Raw genomic sequence first — 20,025 nt, forward strand, 5'->3', positions numbered from 1 at the left:
AGAGTAATACGCTCTTATCAAGTTAACACAATACCTTCAGTCAAGGACAGTTAATGTAATAGGACACAGTCGCACATTCTGATGTATCGTACGTATGATTACAGAAGAATTGCAATAACCAACCAGGTTAGGACATAACAACAGCCATACAGCGGAACGACAGACAATACTTCTTATTATAATTGCTGTGAATAACATCATTCACTACGGAACAACCATGAGGGTAATGACCTGTAATAAAAGACAATAATCAAGCGAGATGACCACTACCGGACCAGACAGGAAAACAGGAAAAATGAAATAAATTCTTGCTTAAAGCACAACTGATCTCTAGTCACAGTATCAATAATGACATAACACCATGACAATGTGGTCACTCCACCGTACAGCATGAAGCAGGTATCAAGACAACCGCTGACACACACATGGGAACTAAGTCAAACTTAAATAAATTTACAATTAGCAACATTCATAGTAGAGAAGCCTGAAACGAAGAATGCAGTTAAACACAGCGAAGCAGATAGACCAAGAAATTATATAATGAAATGAGTTCCACCGGATATCAGTGAAATGCCTAGCTGGAATAGATGACAACATTAGATCAGACATCACACATTCTCCTACAATGTTAACTATCAGGTAGCATAATGAATCAAGGCATTTATGAGTTACACCGATGACAATATATACCCAATTCACAATTACTGAAGGTCCCACGCTGATTTTATCCTAAAACCGAGAGGTATACCGAGACTAAGCAGCACTATCCCAAAAGGACATCAAACTGATCCTCAGTGACAACTTAACTCATCCCTCACCATGAGACTACCAAGGTCCAGGAATGCACACACACCAAAGGACAACAAGTTCCGTACTCATAGAAACAACATAATACATACAATACATGGTAAAACATAAATGCATATGATAGGAAATCACAAGCTAGGGGAAATCAATTACCTTAACAAGTAGACCCCATAATCTACTGTAACAAGCATGGAGAAATCCAACAAGACAGGCACAAATGAACTATTCCCATACTTAGTCCAATTGGACCTAACCTCTTAGATGACAGACATCAAGCACTCCCAAAACAAGAAGTTACAATATTATCAACACTATGTCACTCAGGCGAAGAACTAGTAAGCATAGACACAGTAGGGTATGATGGAATGACCAGAAATGATTACAAGTGGGAGGACATAATATTACAGAATCGTTTACCAAGTTTGAAATATCTCAACCATTACAAGTAAAGCAGAAGACCACATGATATATACGAGAAAAATGAGCAGTACAGGGATATAGTAAATATGATTACCAGTACATACAGACTAGCAACAACCAGATAACCATGAATGTCAAGAAGGGTAGTGAAACAAGCAGTAAAGAGACACAATGTAATAAACCAAACCATCCGTAACCATAACCGCAGAGATCACATGAAAATTGACCAAGAATAAAATTAAGAAGCAATGGCAATAACTGGATACTTCGCTAGCATAATAATAATGGAGGGGAGATCTCAAAAGTGTGTCCCCAAGAAATTACCATGCAACAATTACCCAGGTCAACAACCATATGACAGATGATAATAACGATAAGGACAGTAGGGAGTGCCAAATAAGAAGGAAACTGCTATTACGGTACCAAACGGAAATAGGTCAACACAACATAAATAAAGGCCAAATTTGTAGCAGATACCACAGTTATTAGGCAATAAAGTATACTGATGACAACATGACAATTACGAGGCCCATAACGCAATCCCAGGAGGAAAACACAGTAAACACGAAGGATCGTTTCAGCATTAAGCCAGCCATGCTCCATACTAGAATTCAGAAACACAACAGAATTCACAACAGCCACGAAGCACCAGCAACGGTATGCAGATATTGGATTAATTAATACATGCAGCGACCAACCAGCACTAGCAATTAAAGGTCAGGATGAATGAGAAATACATTCAAGCACAGAGCCAAAACTGACATCCATCAACCAGGACAAGAAGATCAGATTACGTGCATGACACTAGTCACTCATCATAAGTAGCAGAGAATACAAGATAATAAATTCAGCACACACACAGGAACGTAGAAGGATTAAACACAATGCAGAATTACATGGCAAGAAGCCCAAAGAAGTTAGGCTTGAGCATGTCTGCGCGGGAAGAAAAAGGAGTGGAAAGGTAGTGTGCTGACAGAGGATCAGAGCAGGTATGACATACATAGCGGAAGTGTGTGGCTGGCCACGTGTTGTTTCTCGTTACCGCCAAGTTGGCTTGTCACACATGGTAGGGAAGGAACACAGTGTCAGTAAGTGTCGGTGAGATATGAGATCAGTTCTCACGTGTCGAGGCTGGTGGCTGCTGTCAGCGGATTGGTGGGCTTGTGTTCCATACCAGGGCTGACGCAGCGACCAGTCTACTAAAATTTTTAGGTGGTAGGTAGGAGTAGGTGATTAGGGTAATTTGTAGTGCGGTGTCATCCTGCATGTGTGCTGGCTATCCGCGTACGTGTGGGATGATGAGTAATGTTAAAGTCCCTTCCCTCTTCCCTTGATACGTCACCCTCTCCTCCCTCGCACTATTCCCGCTAACTACATCGCAACTTATTAAACTTAAGACAAACATCAACTAACAATCATTTTACATCCCTCATCAACGCATCTAAAATAATTTAACATTTTTTTCACACCTCACTTACACACCGACAAACAGTTTCCATTCCAAGTCCATTAGTTCACTCAGGGCCAGTTGCATAAAAATCGCTAACTGTAGGTCAGTTTTGATCGAAGATCAGAAATGAACTTCGTTCTTTTCTCTGTGTGAGTTGTATAACACTAATCTCAGATCATTGAACCAAGTTCAGTGTTGAACTAAGGTCGACGAAACAGAGTTGACAACATCGCTAAATAAGAGAGATATTTGCGATTGTATCGAATCGAGTTGTATCGAACTTGCGATTTAGATAGGAACGATCGACAATTCTCGACGCCATTCGACGTTCATTTGTCTGCGATACGTAAACAAAGCAACAAAATGGAGAAGCAAGAGTGTAGTAAGAAGACGCGTACTGCAAATTTTAAGAAAGAGGAGAAATATATGCTTATTAATATTGCGTTAGAACACAAGGGAATCATAGAAAATAAAAAGACCGACAGCTCCACTACGAAGTCTAAGGAGGAAGCTTGGAAGCGTATTGCACTGGAGTACAATTCCAGGAACGTAGTCCAGCGGGAATGGAAGTCTCTCAAATTATGTTACGAAAACATGAAGAAGAGGACAAAAGAGGCAAATGCCGAAGATAAGGTACAGTTATACAAAACGGGGGGTGGTCAGTATGTGCGCCTTCCTTAGACGAAAGTGGGCAAAAACTTATTGCTGCACTTAAGCCGCAGTTTCATCCCATCGTCAGCGAATTCGACGATGATGTTGGCTTCCATGCGGAAGTTATCACCGAAGTGAAGGACATGGAAGTCATCAATGCAGATCCCGAATGTCCTCCAAGTTTCCTAGTGATAACTGAAGGTGAGGAATTTCAAGTAGATGAGCGAAATGGAGAGACGGTGTGCAGTTCCAATCCAGGATCTTCAACTTCACTGCCTGAAAAGAGGAAGAAAGAAGACATAAGGGAGACTTTTTATAAGAAGAGGCTCGAGTGTCTGGAAGAAGAGCATGCAGTGAAAATGAAGATATTGAACTTGGAACTAGAAATGAAAATGAAAGAATATCAGAAAAATGAATAAGCGTTAACAACAAGTCCATATTGTAATGAAAAGTTCAGAAAGTGTTAAAAAATTATAGTGTAATTGAAAGTTCAGAAATACCTGAAAGTGTTGTTAATCAATGCAGTTCTAAGTGACGTGTTTTCTCTTCCATTCCCCTGATTTACAGCATGTTCAGGCAGTTCCTGATGAATCATCCTTCCTCTGAAAACAGCATCATCAACATCAGGAGTGTCATCATCTGCATTAATGGCCAAGGTATGTAATACAAATGTTGCCACTATGATAGGTGGAACTCGAAGTAACTTTACTGCTAGTTTCATTCTTAAACACGGAAATCGCCTTTTGACAACACCGAAAGACCGTTCGATTACTGATCTTGCTCGTTCTGCACGGCTTTCTTCGTGCATTATAGGTGTAAGTGGTAGACTATGCACTATCTCCCCCTTGGGGAAATTCTCAAGCTTCAAATTGGGCATGAATTCCTAAAAATATTGCTGTCATGTACAGATCCTGGCCACCTTGCAACAATATTTTTAAAACGAAGTTTTGAATCGCAGACAGCTTGTACATTTAAGGAAAACCAACCATGGCGATTTCTGTATATTTCTGCATTATTGCCACCAGGTGATATAATTGGTATATGTGTACAGTCTATTGCACCTACAACTCCAGGAAAGTTGCAAATGTTATAGAAGTCTCGCATTACCCTTCTTACTTCTCCCTCCTCAGTAGGCATCTTGATGAATTGAGGTTTCAGAGCTGCAATCCCTCTAGTGACTTTGTGTATAGTCCTACTTGCAGTTCCTTTATTTACATTGAATACATCTGCAATTAATATTTGGAAACTTCCAGTTGCGTAAAATCTTAGTGTGAGAAGGATCATGTACATTGGATTCAGTGCATGATTTCGTTTAGTTTGTGTCCTTAATTGTAGATGTAATCTTTGTTCTAGTTCTTCAACTACACGTTTTCCTAGTCGAAACCTTATTTTAAATTGTCGATCATTTAGTTCTAAAAAGGGATTCTTTCTATGTTGAAACACGCGAGGAGCTCTTTGGAGTTCATACTCTCCATTCCCGGATGAAACATCAGAATAATCTGAAATCTGAAAATAACATAACCTATAGGCCCTAAGCATAAAACAGTAAACAAACAACTTGTTAATAGTAGGATTATTGTTCAAATAATTACAAATAGCATTACTTACCATTTTACTTTAATCAATAGTAGGCCTATTTGTTCTTTTTCTTCGTTATTGTGTTATAGACACCTAACAGATTTATTTCTCACAAAAATAATAATTATATTCCTTCTGCTGAACTTAGTTCAACCAGGTTAATCTGAGGAAATTCACCAGTCAGATTTGATCTTCCATCAAGGAGACATGATCTTGGATTAATGTTTATACAACCAAAATTCTAAGTTCAGCTTGACTGGAGATCAGTTTCAGGTGGTTGAACTCAGATTAAATTTTATGCAACCGGCCCTCAGTCTTCTCCATCTACAGCACCACACTTACACACATCAAACCGTTCTTCCATCTTATTAAACTTAAGACTTAAACATCAACAATCCATGACTTTATTACCCTCATCAAGGCACCTAAAACAATATAACATTTTTTGACATTATAACCTACTTTCATAGTTTCCATACTGCCAATTTTTTTTTGCTAGGGGCTTTACGTCGCACCGAGCCAACATTTTCTCCTTAACTACAGTCCCACTTGATCCACCTTAATTACCTACTATTACATAAATACACTTGAACAATTCAAAATTTTCCCACACCTCATTTACACACACAAACAGACAGTTCTCCATTCCAAGTCCATTAGTTCACTCAGTCTTCTCACTTCTTTACTAGTTTCCAACTAAGCGTCAGTTCAACAATCAACAATAAACTTAAATTATATACGAACTTAAATTTACAATACCCTCAGAGCCTACTCAACCTCCCCTTTTCTCAACTCCTACCTAATTTGATCAGGCTTTCCCTTATTACCAACTCTTCTCATAAACACATCTACTCTCGTATTCCTCAAGTCTTAAATCTACTACACCCTCCCATCCTACTACTCCTCGATCTACTTCCCAACAACTTGCCCCGGGCGTATCACCTTCCCACAGGGCAAGGTGCTCTCCCCCTTCCCCTAACACTACAGCCCCCTCTTCTGATATCATGGTCACGATGATACCCTTCCCGCATCTGCTCAGGGCGGATATCCATTCCTCTGAGCAGAATACCTTCCCCCTTCCTCCCTCGGCATGAACGACTTTATCTGTACAACCCCTGTTATTCCCTCAGTTTCTTTAGAAATCTAGCTCTAGCCACATTTAAGAATTTCGCTATATTCATTCCTTTCTCCCACTATTTACATAACCAAGATGTCATCTTATAGCTTTCCCCTACCTTATCCACCTCCTCCTTAGTTAGTTTTTAATCTTCATATCCTCCAAAGCTCGGCATTGATTCAAAATATGCAGATCCACACACCTCTCTCCACATAACACACATCTGTCCTTATTCTCACTACCTACCCATGCCCTGTTTCTCGGAGCTCCCAATACCCACCAATACGAACGTCTCTTATCCCTTCTACCCTCAAACTCAGTTTTCGGGTTTATTACTTCCACCAATTTATTTACTACTGCTAAAGAGACCCTCCCTCTACATTCCCTTATTAAACTCTGTCTTTCAATATCTAGTAGTCTTCCCTTTATCCTTTCCCATACCCATTTTTTCCTACCTCCCCCCACCAAACATCTCCATATACCCCCAATCCAATCTGCTGTAACCACTTTTTGCACTTATTCATCCAGTAACCTTCATTCGTCATACCTTTCTTAAAACTAACCGTTTCATTTACAAATATCCCACCCTTCCCTTCCTCCAATCTAATCCAATACCTGAACACCCTCTTAGCTATGTCAACCTCCATCGATTCTTTACAGACTAACCTGGCACCATCATTGGCTGTACAGTTCGGGAGGTCCATCATGATCTTACTAAATTTCGTCACCACCTGGTTTAGTTCACCCCTCCCCTCCTCCATTGCCCATACTTCCACCCCAAATAGCATTTTTGCCCAATACCAATGATTTAAACACCGTTTTCTGAATTTTGTATTTAATATCTGGAAATTTATTCTCTAATACCCCCAACTGCCTTTAATTTAGCTGTCCTACACTGTTCTTACCAAGAACCATTCTTACTAATTATTACCCCTAGATGCTCAATTTTCCCCCGGTCTAATTTCTTCCTGATCTAGCCTCCAGACTTCCTTATTCTTTCTCCCACCCCTTTTCCTACACACCATTATCTGAGTCTTTCTTGCATTTGCTCTGAGAGACCACTTCTTAGTATACTCAACTACCTTGTCCAACCCTTTTGCAACCCACTTGCCGTCAAAGCCAAAATCAATAGGTCATCCGCGAATAGCAACCCTGGAACCTCTATTTTCCCTATCCAAGTACATTGCCATGCCTCTCCTCCATTTATAAATAATATAAATAACATAGGGCTTACACCCCTGTCTCACCCCGCTCTTCGATTCAAAACACTTACTCATCCTTCCATCTTGCAACTTAATCATCACAACAATTCCTCATAAATTGTATCTATTGCCACCCTCATTTTCTTCGACATTCCAACCGGCCTTAATCTGAAAAATAGCGCCTCCCTACTGACCGTATTGAACGCTTTTTCTAAGTCAATCGCTGCTACATATAATTTACGCCATGCTATCCTCACATACTTTGTAACCAAGGTGTCCAGAATTCAAACATTATCGACTGTGTTCCTACCTTTCCTAAGTCCATTTTGAAACTCAGATATCCTACCATACTGTTCCGCCCAATTTGTTATCCTATTCGCCAAAACCCCTATGTACACATTCGACAACGCGTCTAGGAGTGTAATTCCTCTATAGTTATTAGGATCGCTACTAGCCCCTTTATTTTTATAAATAGGGCATAATACCCCCTTCCTCCATTCCCTCGGAAATTTCCCCGTTTCCAGCAACTTATTAAATAATTTCACAATCCCCCTCAACATCGGTTCATTTGCCCCAACCTCCTTCCACACACTATTGGAAATACCGTTCACACCTCCTGCAGCCTTGGGTCTAGCATTTTTTTTATACTCTCATTACCTCCTGCCTTGTTATCTCATCATCCAATATTAGAATTTCTACTTCCAATTCGCTTACTACATATGACTTTTCTATTTCTCTACCCAAATTCCCCTCCCCTTCTAAAAGCCTTTTAAAATGCCTAACCCACTCGTTTTCTCCTATTTTATCCCCCTTCCCCACCGGTTTCGTTCTTCTAATCTTCTTTATTGACTCCCATATCCTCTCAAATTTCTTATCTCTACAACATCTATTTATTTATTCAGCTTCCACCCCCATCCATCCTCTTTTCTTCTCATTCAATACCTCCTTATATTCCCTTCTCACTTTACAATATTCCTTCCTTTTTTCTTGCTCCCCCTCCTTCCTAAACTCTGCTAAGACTCTCATTACCACCTCACGTTTTCTCCTGCAGTCTTCATCAAACCATCCATTCATTTTGTTCTTTTTTCCCTCTACCCTTCTCCTCACTTTCTTCCCCACCCTCCATACAGGGAGTTCTATTAATTCTAGCAACCTATCCATATCATTCCCTTTTGCCGCCCTTTCAATTCCTACCCTTAATATATCTCCCTCCTCTTTCAAATCCCGTCTCAATTTCTCTTTCGCATTATCATCCCATACATACTTCCATCCTCCATTCCTATTTCTCTCCCTACTTTCCTCCATCTTGCCCTTCTCATCAGCAACCAAAGTTCTCAATTTTATTTTGATAGGCATATGTTCCGTTAACCCACATTCTAACACCTCAAAACGTATTATTCTCCTTAACGCTATCTCTGAGCTTATTCATATATCCACTACACTCCCCACTTGTTGTAATAAACGTAAACTTTCCCACACCCTCCCCCTTCATCCACCCATTTAAAATAAATAAATCTTCTATAGCACATGACTCTAATAACCTTTCTCCATAACTATTTACACCATTATCCTTACTCTTTCTTTGCAGCCCCCCGCCTACTTTTACTTCCTTCCCGTACACCAGTACCCTATTGCTCAATCTCGCATTCCAATCGCCCAATAAAATCATCCCATCTTCTACATACAGCCCTTTAATTGTATTTATTTCTTCAATCAGTTCATCAAAAAATGTTTATTTGCATAAACTGAATCGCTCGGATGGTTATAAAGCAGGGCCAGACAAAATGCTTCCGCTGTGCGCTTCCACATTTTTACTCTCAGCCACACTACCCCCTCTACCCTACTCTGTAACAACTCCACCCATTCCGCTACCACATTTCTTATTAGAACTACTATGCCCCCTGGGTTTTGGCACCTCTTCCCTATTTTTTCGTTAACACGTTAACTACTCTATAACCGTCACATGTAATTTCAATCCCTTTCCCTAACCACGTCTCCACTAGAGCAATTATTTCAAAATCTTTCACTAAATTCACAATTTCCCTATTTCCTAACTTCCCCATCAACCCCTCAATATTCAGCATCCCAATCACCATCTCTAGTTATTTATTTCCTCTCCGTCCCTCTCTATACTTCTGCGTTTCACAACTCTCCCCCTTACTTCTCGTAATTCTTCCTTGTGGTTCCTCCCCATCCCTCTCCCCTCCCTCCCTTTCTTCTCACCCCATCATTCCCCTTTTCCGTGCCAACGCCTTTTGTTCCCTCTTCATAGATCTTTAAAACTTAACGATCTCCCCTTATTCAACGCCTGATTTCTCTCCAAGTTTATTTCTGCATTTCTCTTATTCGGGGAGGGTGAGTCACTACCCTGACTCCTTTTCCCTCCCATCACCTCTTCACTACCTATACTCAATTCACTTCAGTCTAGCGTCCTACTTGCTGATTCACTCATTCCTGGGTTGTTCTGACTCACCAAGGTTTCTGCTATTCCCGCCATCTGACCGCTGACAACGCAGTCCCGTCTTCTCTCTTCCTTCTCCCCGCTGATGTCTTCCTGCTCTCTATTTCTGCAACTCATTTCCTCCTCACATTTTTCCATACTCAGCAGTTCCTCCTGTGCCCACGATCGGGACCAATTTCTGCCTGAAGTCACCAGACACCTCCCCACTACCTTGGCTCGCAATCCCTGCGCTCTACCCCGCCACATATGCCGCTTAAAGATATCCAACCGCATCCTGTCTTCTTTCTCTATGTCAGCCTTCAAATAAATATTCGATCCTTTAAAATTTCCAGGATCCCTCAGAATTATATCAGCCATCATGGTTGAAATTAATCTTAACTGCGCCGGCCTATGTCCCTTGTTCCTTCCTATTCTATATATATCATCTATATCCACTTCAGAGAAGTTTATCTTCATTTTATTCAATAACTATGTCCACCACTTTCAATACTAACTCCACTTTTGATCCTGTCCCTTCCTCTGGTACACCATACACAAACATATTTTTCCTTGCTGATTCGTTCCTTGCTAGCCTCACTTCTCTCTTCACTGCTGTCAATTCTTCTTCCAGTACCAACACCTTCTATTTCAAGCTCCCTACCTCACCTTCTATCTCCGCTAACTTGTCATTTACCCCTCCAATTTCTTCTTTTATAAACATTTTTAAGTACTTCTATCTCTTTATTTTGGGTTGCCCGGTGTTCCTGCATCATTTCCTTTATTTCTTCTCATTTGCTCACTTCCTTCACCACTCTCTTGATCTCTTCAAGTTCCTCCCAACCGAACGGTCCCTGACTTGGACCCAGCTTCTTTTCTATACCTCCTACCACCAGCAACGTCGCAATAACCATCGCACGCAACATAATATCCAACAGCCCATTATAACCACTAATTTATCTCCCTCTCTCTGCTCCACCTTTCTTCCTACACCACCTTGCACCATGCCATCTTCCAATTCTTAGCCTGTATTGCTGTAGCGTTACTCCCATCTTGCACTCCTCAGCTCACTCACACGTCCGCACTTCCCGATGACTCGCTCGTGACTCTCTCTGGATATACCAGGGCTAACAATATGGTGGCATTTGGACAAATGCATATAGACACCCTTCCTAACACTAGAAATACCAGGGATATAATAAGTAAACTAAGAGACAAAGCAAGGAATATGTACACTATGAAATAGGTGCAATAGTTAATGAAGAATGATTTACAGTGGACACAGAAGATCCCGTATTCACAGCTGACAAAAAATTTAAGCACTAGACGACAAACATACACAATTTAGGTTGGCACGCGTACGATTTGACGAGCTGAGCATAGAACCGGCCTGAATGAAGACAGGTTACCAATGAGGATATATTACATTAGACAACAAAAAAGGTGTACAGACTGGTTCACAGTACAACCTTATAAAGATACAATTGAAAGACTATGCTTTCAACGTTAAAGGACAGTACCCTCATTTTCCATCTGTCCTGATAAGGACATAGTGAAATTAATTCAGTACTCGACTCACAAAATGTGAGACATGCGCCTTCAACCTATCAATTTAGTACTTCAAGGATACCCGTCCATGTAAACAATTCTATATTTCATTTATATCATGTAATTAATTCTTAATAAGAAACGTATTCCCACTAATATCCACAGCACTGGAAAATAGTGCAACATCACAAGCAGTGGCACCTGTTGGAGCTCGTGATTCATCTCAACTCCCCTCAGAAAACAAGAATCAGGTACAGGTCCACCGGCATAATGGATCAGCATGAAACAAAGTGTCAGAATGAAAAGAATGCAACAGGCCGACCACACAAATTAGTAAAAATGCAAACGGTAAATTTCATTGAATTGCTCCACAAAGGATAGGCAGGAAACACACACACGGAACACAGGAAGGTAATGCAGCATACCAAAATTTACTGAACTTCAGTGATACTCATTTCTCAATGTGAAAAGCTGCTCACTTCGGTAGTCACAGAAACAGCGTAGACAGAACCACGCTCTGCTACCACTTACTCTCTGTGGCATACCAACAATCGAAAAAAAGGGCAACAAGCAATGGGCGGGTCAACACCGCAGCCCAGGTATTCGACTGCTAGCACAACCACTTAAAGATTAGAGGACAAACCAAGCGCGAAAACACGCCAACTGATTAGGTAAGGCCTCGATAAAAACACACAGACACAGGATCGGGAAGCGAGTGAATCTGGGCAATACCAATAAGTCAAGGACCATAACAGAGGGTCGAAAATATCAAAGAATAGAGCAATTCAACTACGATAACACTCACTCTCACACTTAAGGACCAAAATTTAATACCATTTAAAAACGAGAACTAGGGTGGGTGGTCCAACATTAAATATAGAATACAAATTGATACCAATTAAAAAGCTACCGACCATAAGGTTCATTTAGAAAAAGGAACTACCACTAAAAAGTGATCACAATGCTAGAAGACTTCAAACTCAACCAATGAATAGAGTACAAGAAAGTTTAAAAAATAGTAAACTCAAGTTGTTACTTACAATATTATTGTCCGAGTCGGTACCTTTTGCCTTTTTAAAAAGGGGGATATAATGAGTACTCTTTAAAATTCATAATTTATGTGCACCTTCCTCGGTATGGCTGCCCCTCGAATTTACCCATTTAAATTTACCAAATTCTTAGAAAACAATTAAAAGCCAACAGATCCAACTACCATACATAATTACATGGTTTGAGATAACTTAGTGAACACGGAAGCGTTTTAAAGGAAACTATATAGCCGCATCCCCAAATCAGAACGATAATATCAAGAAGTAACATTAAGGCAAGCCAAATTTGAATAAGGTAAATAGCCCATGTCAAAATAAATTAATATTAACCTAGAAAATCAACCATAAGGTTAAACAATAATATTGAAAGAAATACATTCCTCCGTGACCCAGTTCATCACACCAATGGCATGAAATCATCACCCAACGAGCAGCATCCCGACATCACATTACATAATCACAACACCGACTCACACCGTGACAATGCGCGCTAATCAGAACAGTTATCAAGATATCAAAAGAAGGAAGTATTAAGCATTCCGCAACAATGCTATTAAATGGAGGGTAGCTTCAGAAACAGTAGCCACCAATGAGAGGAAATAATAATAATAATAATAATAATAATAATAATAATAATAATAATAATAATAATAATAATACCAGTCTAATATCTTGGAACTTGAAAATAGGTGCAATGAATATGGTATGAAAATTACCCTCTCGAAGACTAAATTGATGTCAGTAGGTAAGAAATTCAACAGAACTGAATGTCAGATTGGTGATACAAAGCTAGAACAGGTCGATAATTTCAAGTATTTAGGTTATGTGTTCTCTCAGGATGGCACTATAGTAAGTGAGATTGAATCAAGGTGTCGTAAAGCTAATGCAGTTAGCTCGCAGTTGCGATCAGCAGTATGCTGTAAGAAGGAAGTGAGCTCCCAGACGAAACTATCTTTACATCGGTCTATTTTCAGACCAACTTTGCTTTACGGGAGCGAAAGCTGGGTGGACTCAGGCTATCTTATTCATAAGTTAGAAGTAACAGACATGAAAGTAGCAAGAATGATTGCTGGTACAAACAGGTGGGAACAATGGCAGGAGGGTGCTCGGAATGAGGAGATAAAGGCTAATTTAGGAATGAACTTGATGGATGAAGCTGTACGCATAAACCGGCTACGGTGGTGGAGTCATGTGAGGCGAATGGAGGAGGATAGGTTACCTAGGAGAATAATGGACTCTGCTGTGGAGGGTAAGGGAAGTAGAGGTAGACCAAGACGACGATGGTTAGACTCTGTTTCTAACGATTTAAATATAAGAGGTATAGATTTAAATGAGGCCACAGCACTAGTTGCAAATCGAGGATTGTGGCGACGTTTAGTAAATTCACAGAGGCTTGCAGACTGAACGCTGAAAGGCATAACAGTCTATAATGATAATGTATGTGTGTATGTAAAATAATAATAATAATAATAATAATAATAATAATAATAACTACAAATATAAATCAAAAAAGGCAGAGGAAAATTGGATAAAATTAAACCTAACGCACACTTAAGTATTCACTCGGGTGTACAAATTAAAAGTCGTTACAGTAATTATTTAAATATTCAGACCCCTTTGGTTGGCTAACTACACATACAGACCACACAGTTTGTAGAACACTTTTTTCAGTCTCTTTTCTTTCCACAGGGAAGAATTTAAATTAATTACCTCAGATACAGCCATTTAACTTATCACAGGTCCTGTTCAAAGGGCAGATCATTGAAAACCACATGTTAACAGTTACAACAGCAGCTCTAGTTACCTAGAAGTACCTTTTTCGAATTAAAATTTTTACTCGCCCGAATATAAGATACTTTATTGGGCATGTTGAAATTTTATCCAGCTGCTGACACCAGAGTACGCTGGGAAAACAGTTGATAATCTGTTGGCGAGCCAACCAATACCAAGTTCCTAACAACAATGTTCCTCCAAAGATTCAATGGTGAGGAAATAGGGTAAGGTAAGGGTTATTCTGCCCGAATTCAGGTCCGAACCTCCACAGAGGTGTTCCTGAGCCGGAGTTTACGTGCGGTAGGTTGGCCAGTTCCTTTCCGCTCCTCCATTCCCATACCCCCCACCAACAGCGCGTGGCAACCCATCCAACTCCTGACCACGCCCAATATTGCTTAACTTCGGAGATCTCACGGGATCCGGTGTTTCAACACGGCTACGGCCGTGGGCTGTGAGGAAATAGCCCACCGTTATTTCACAATTTACTCCAATCAGGTCTTTAAAGCAAAACAATTAACTATTTCCGGCCAATTGCTGTGTTGTATTACATGGCGCAAGTTAAATGATAGTTTCCTCTCTATTTTTTTAATTCCACAAGTACCAAATTCAGGTGTAGCGGTAATTCCACATATTCCCAACAAATTATACCGCTACAGCAGCGATGATAGCCACTTAATGACTCTATGACGAAAAGCACAAAATGGAGTAATGTATTTCCCTTGAAATCTTTGGTATCATTCCATCCCTATGAGAAAAAAAATGTCAGTGAGCCCTGAAGACTCGCGTTCTGTGAAGTAATTGTAATATTACTGATTACATTTTTAAAACGTAATTCGGTAGTATTTTTTCTCATATAACTGTAATTGAGCCCACTTTTATTTTGTATTTTCCCATCATTGCTCACTTACAGCACAACTAAAATGTTTCAACTGAGCTAGTGACCACGTAACTGTCGGGAGCAAATGAGATCAAACCCCACCTCAGCAAACCTGAATATTGATTTCCGCGGTTTCTACTTTACACAGCGAGTAACCTAAGGTACGAGCCACTTACTTCCCTTTCCCGTTGTCGCTATAAAGGCCGGTCTCCACTGATTAACATTTAACAACATGTTAAATATTAAAATTGTTAAATGTTGAATACTGTTTCACTTAACATTGTGTCCACACTTATTAAACATATTAAACCTGACTTCCTTTTTCTATATACAGGTAGCTCATTATATCAATTTGTGGTAATATATTTAGGTGGTGTCTAGTATTTTCAAACAAGGACAATGGACTCGGAGAGGATTACCGGGCGAGTTGGTCGTGAGGCCAAGGACAGCGGCTGTGAGCTTGCATCTGGGAGATAGTGGGTTCGAATCCCACTGTCGGCAGCCCTGGAGGTTTTCCATGGTTTCCCATTTTCACACCAGGCAAGTGCTGGGGCTGTACCTTAATTAAGGCCACGGTCGCTTCCTTCCAAATCCTAGGCCTTTCCTATCCCGTCGTCACCATAAGACCTATCTTTGTCGGTGCGACGTAAAGCCACTAGCAAAAATAAAAAAAGATGAAGAGTATTTGGCCTTTGTTATTGCCACTGTTGCTTCTTGTTATGATTTAGAAATGCAGTTTTATTAGGCACATTTCCTCCCCTCATCCCGCTCATTGCTTCGAAAGCAAACCATTTTGTAGTATAAACTTCGTCCGCTGCTGCCCCCGACTTTTCCAAACTTTTTACAATTCTCGACTCTACCGTACGGGGAGCGGAGGGACGTTAGTATTGTTTTTTGATGCTCTCTCGGGAACAATTTTAGATAATTTTGAGTTCCTGGGAACTATCGGCTTTCTTCGCTTTATCTCTGTATTCCTTTGATGAGACATCCCACAAAGCCTTTCTATTATATCATTAAGTCCAGAACAATCTCCTTGGTCTACTCCATTTCTGACTATAAATTTTAGTACCGTACCGGTATAGTGCAGAATGAACGACATACGTGCGCGTACTGTATTTGTAGCTTATAACAAAGAGAATGATATTGCGGAGTGTTGTAACTATAATCCTACTTCACGAGAAGTATGTCGTTTGTGTCGTTTAGGCTATCTGTTGGAATGGAGACAGCACGGAAGTTGCCGAAGTCGTGCCGACATCTCACAAACAACGAATTGACTTGACATGTTTTCCACTTGGAGCGGAAAACACGCCAACATGTTAAAAATGTTAACCTCAACATTCTGAGTTAACATGCAAAGTCAATTGGAAGACACAATCACAATATACATGTTAATTGTAACATTAAGATGTTGGTGTTAAATGTTAATCAGCGGAGACCGGCCTTAAGACCTTCCCATGTTGGTGTGACTTATAACAAATGGTACGGTACACATACATTGGCCCACATGCAAATAGAGTCTTGTTTCCGACTGCACATTGAACTGGAGGTTCCATGTCCATGATCAAGATATTAACATTCAAGTGTTATATGAACGTGTTCAAAAGTAAAGGGATGCCTGTATGGAAAACAATCAGGAAGTTATGAATAGATCTAATCTTGCACACAACATGAAAATAAATTTGGAATTCAAGAGGACAAATTGGAGCAAAAATTCGTTTAGAGGAGTTAGGGTCTGGAATAATTTACAAGGGGATGTGTCCAACTTGTTGAAGAAAATACTCGATGTACATCTAATATTGAACCTGCCACCTGGTGACTACCGTAAATGCAGATCAGTGGCGACAGACTGAATGTGGCACCCTCCTTTCCCAATGCAAAGGTTATTCCTAAATGGATCAAGGAAACAAATAAGGCACTTCTTGGGGGAAGACTCACGAATTACTTGTTGAAAGTAGAGTTAAAATGTTTAGATGGTATCGCGTATCGCATAGCGCAACTTGTGACCCACTCAAGTTTCGTAAGGAACAATCGTTGACTTGTGGCGACAGGTCATTGGTCGTTACCCTCCTGTACATAGCCGAGTACGACAACCGTCCGCTCCCTCCTTTCAGCCTGTGTGACGATTAAACATATTCTGCCATTTTAATGAAATTTAGGTAGCGTAACGGTTAGCCCGGGTTTGGTTCCAGGTATGTGGTTAAAAAGATGCATGCAGTTCAATTGGGGTTGTCCCTGAAATGAGCTACACCACTGCAGGTTGATGACGCGAGTTTACTGAAACAACACCTTTTCAAACGAAATACTCCCTGCAAATGATACTTTCATCGCCACAAAATAATCGAGATCATTAATTATAAAGCGATTAATTTCAAAATATGGTTTCTAATTTCAAGCCTGATTTTATACTCTGCTAGAATCGCATTTCACACACTGGGACAAATGGATCTTAGTCTGTTTCATTCTCTGTTAACACATCCACTTGCTTCCATGTTCACTTTCACCCTCGTTTTAAAAATAATTCAAATAATCTGCAGGGATCAATGCAGGAACTACTTAAAGTGTGAATGTAGTGGTGAGGATGCAAAACATGAAAATTACAAAAACGAGACTGAATTATTCGATTGTCTTCTGTGTGACTTAGGTATGTATTTCAAGTTTCTCATCTCAAGGCCACTTACCTGTATGAGATCATGCTACATATATTAAATTACGAGTGTCTTCAATGGCAACTTTTCTCAAGACCACTTACCAGGATGATCTATGGTGCTGACTATCCACACTGTCTTCAGCTTGTAGAGTGGCTCCAACCACTAAATTAGACGATACTATGCTATACAAAGTTACTACGGGCACCAGCTACTCCAATCAACTCCCAATTAGTCATGTGGTCCACACCTCCCACGAACAAAGGAGGCAGCGAGCTGTTAATTTAACCCGATGGGTGCTACGCCTGCCTATAGACGGGCTGACGCGGCCAGTCCAGCACTGCTACGCCCGTCTATAGACGGTGCGCAAGAACTTTAATTTTTTTTTCAGTTTCTCGGTTCACTCTCGAGTGCCAATTTGATCTCTGATATTTTCTGCCATCTGTTGGGCATTATGTAGAACTAATTGATCACAGATTATAACTTCGGGAAGTAACTTACAGAGCTTTTAGTAGACGTCTGTGGAGTTCATCTGTGACGTAAACAAACATGGGGGAACAACAATCTAGTTGGCTCGTTGTAACAGGTTCCTTATTTCGTGAGTCGAAATAGCCTCATCTAATTCAGACAGGGTGACACTCAAACCCCCCGAAACAGTAATCCTCTCATGATGAGCTCTCCATTTGTCTTCTTTATTCAATAATTTGTCGAAATACTGGACCCATGTACTATGACTTATATTGGTCCCCCCAGAACCCGATTTCTTCTTGGTTATTTGATTTATTTTATCCCATACATTTCTACTGTCATTGTCCTTACACTTTTTATTTATGTCTGCAGCCATCTTTTTTTTGCCATTCCGACTTCGTCTTTCTTAACAATTCTCTGTATTCTTCCCTTTCTTTTTTACAAAATTCGTTTCTAGCTACTTGACCACCATCCACCCTGTATCTCCCAAGTGCCTTCATTACTAGTGACTTTTTCTTTACATATTCTGTATTATACTATCCATCTTTTATCTGCGTTTTACTTAGATTTTGCCGCATACCTTTTCCTGCCATTCCTATTAAATTTTCTGTCCTGGTTAGGGCTTCTTCCACTCTATTCTCTTCTATCAATTGTACAATACCTATTTTCCAAATCTCAAAATTTTCTCCATTGAAGTACTCTCTGAATTCATTTCCTAATTCTTCTCTCCAACGATACCTAGGTATTTTCCTCTCCTGTATGCTATCGTAAACGATCTCTTGCGCTCTTATATCTTGAATCATTAATTTTATAGGTACTGGCATATGATTTGCCTCTGACCAATCCTTAATGCTTATCTCTTTGATAATTTGCAAACTATCCCCACAGCATACAACTAGGTCAATTGTACTGCTCTCATTTTCTACTATATAGGTTAGTTTCCCACTCTCATCTCCAAACCACCACCCATTCAATATATAAAGCTCCTCTACCACACATAATTCTAGTAGTTTTTCTCCATTTCTGTTACATTCTTTATCCTGGCTATTTCTATTAACTACTAATACCCCATCCTCAAGTTTTCTGTAAACTGGCTTCTTGTCCCCTATCCTCGCGTTAAGATCGCCCATAATAATAATGCTTGCCTGATCATACGTACTTCTCATTCGTCTAATTTCTGTTGCTCAATAATCAAAAAATTCATTCTGCGCAAATGGGAGCTTAAAGGTGGATTATATATAATAGCTATACATGTTTAATTCCTCCAATTGACCCTATCTAATATTCTTATCCAGATTAATTCCTTAAACTCAGATTCTAAGAGCTGTATTCTATCTTTTAAGTTGTTTTTTATTACCAATGAAATTCCGCCCGATATCCTTCCTCTATTGGATCTCCTTGATCCATAATGACCCCATACGATACACCCTTCTATCTTTAAGTCTTTCTTGTAATCAGCCCAAGTTTCTACAAGCCCAAGGATGTCCATTTCTTCCAGTAGCTCTTTGAAGTCTTCGTTACCTATTTTTCTCCATACTCCTTCAATATTAACACATGAAACCTTTAACTCGTTATTTTTTACCTCTATGCTCTAAACTCCCTGACTTACTTCTAGTCATTCTAGATCTTTCCACTTCCATTATACTCCCCTCCGGAGAGCAAATAACGTCTTCTCAGATAGTTCTTCTGTGATTTTTAATCTACTACCTGAAGCCATCCCCTTCTTCTGAAAAAAGTCTTTTAGATTCACTGACCTTCGCCTGGAAGTATCCTCAGCTCCTCCACGCAGCGTCGCTGTTGACATTTGGCTCGCCTCGTCGTTCCTCCCACAGTTATTTAACTCCGCTGGAAGATCTGATGTAGACCGTTGAATCACCTGTCCAGGGTTATCAACATCAGCACCGCTCGTATACTCTGGAATCCTTTGTGTCATCACTCCTTCACCTTGCACTTCCGCTGATGACCCAAACTGCTTACTTCGTTCTTTAAACATATCACCCAGA

Source organism: Anabrus simplex, chromosome X (assembly GCF_040414725.1).
Source record: "Anabrus simplex isolate iqAnaSimp1 chromosome X, ASM4041472v1, whole genome shotgun sequence".
Taxonomy (NCBI): Eukaryota; Metazoa; Arthropoda; class Insecta; order Orthoptera; family Tettigoniidae; genus Anabrus; species Anabrus simplex.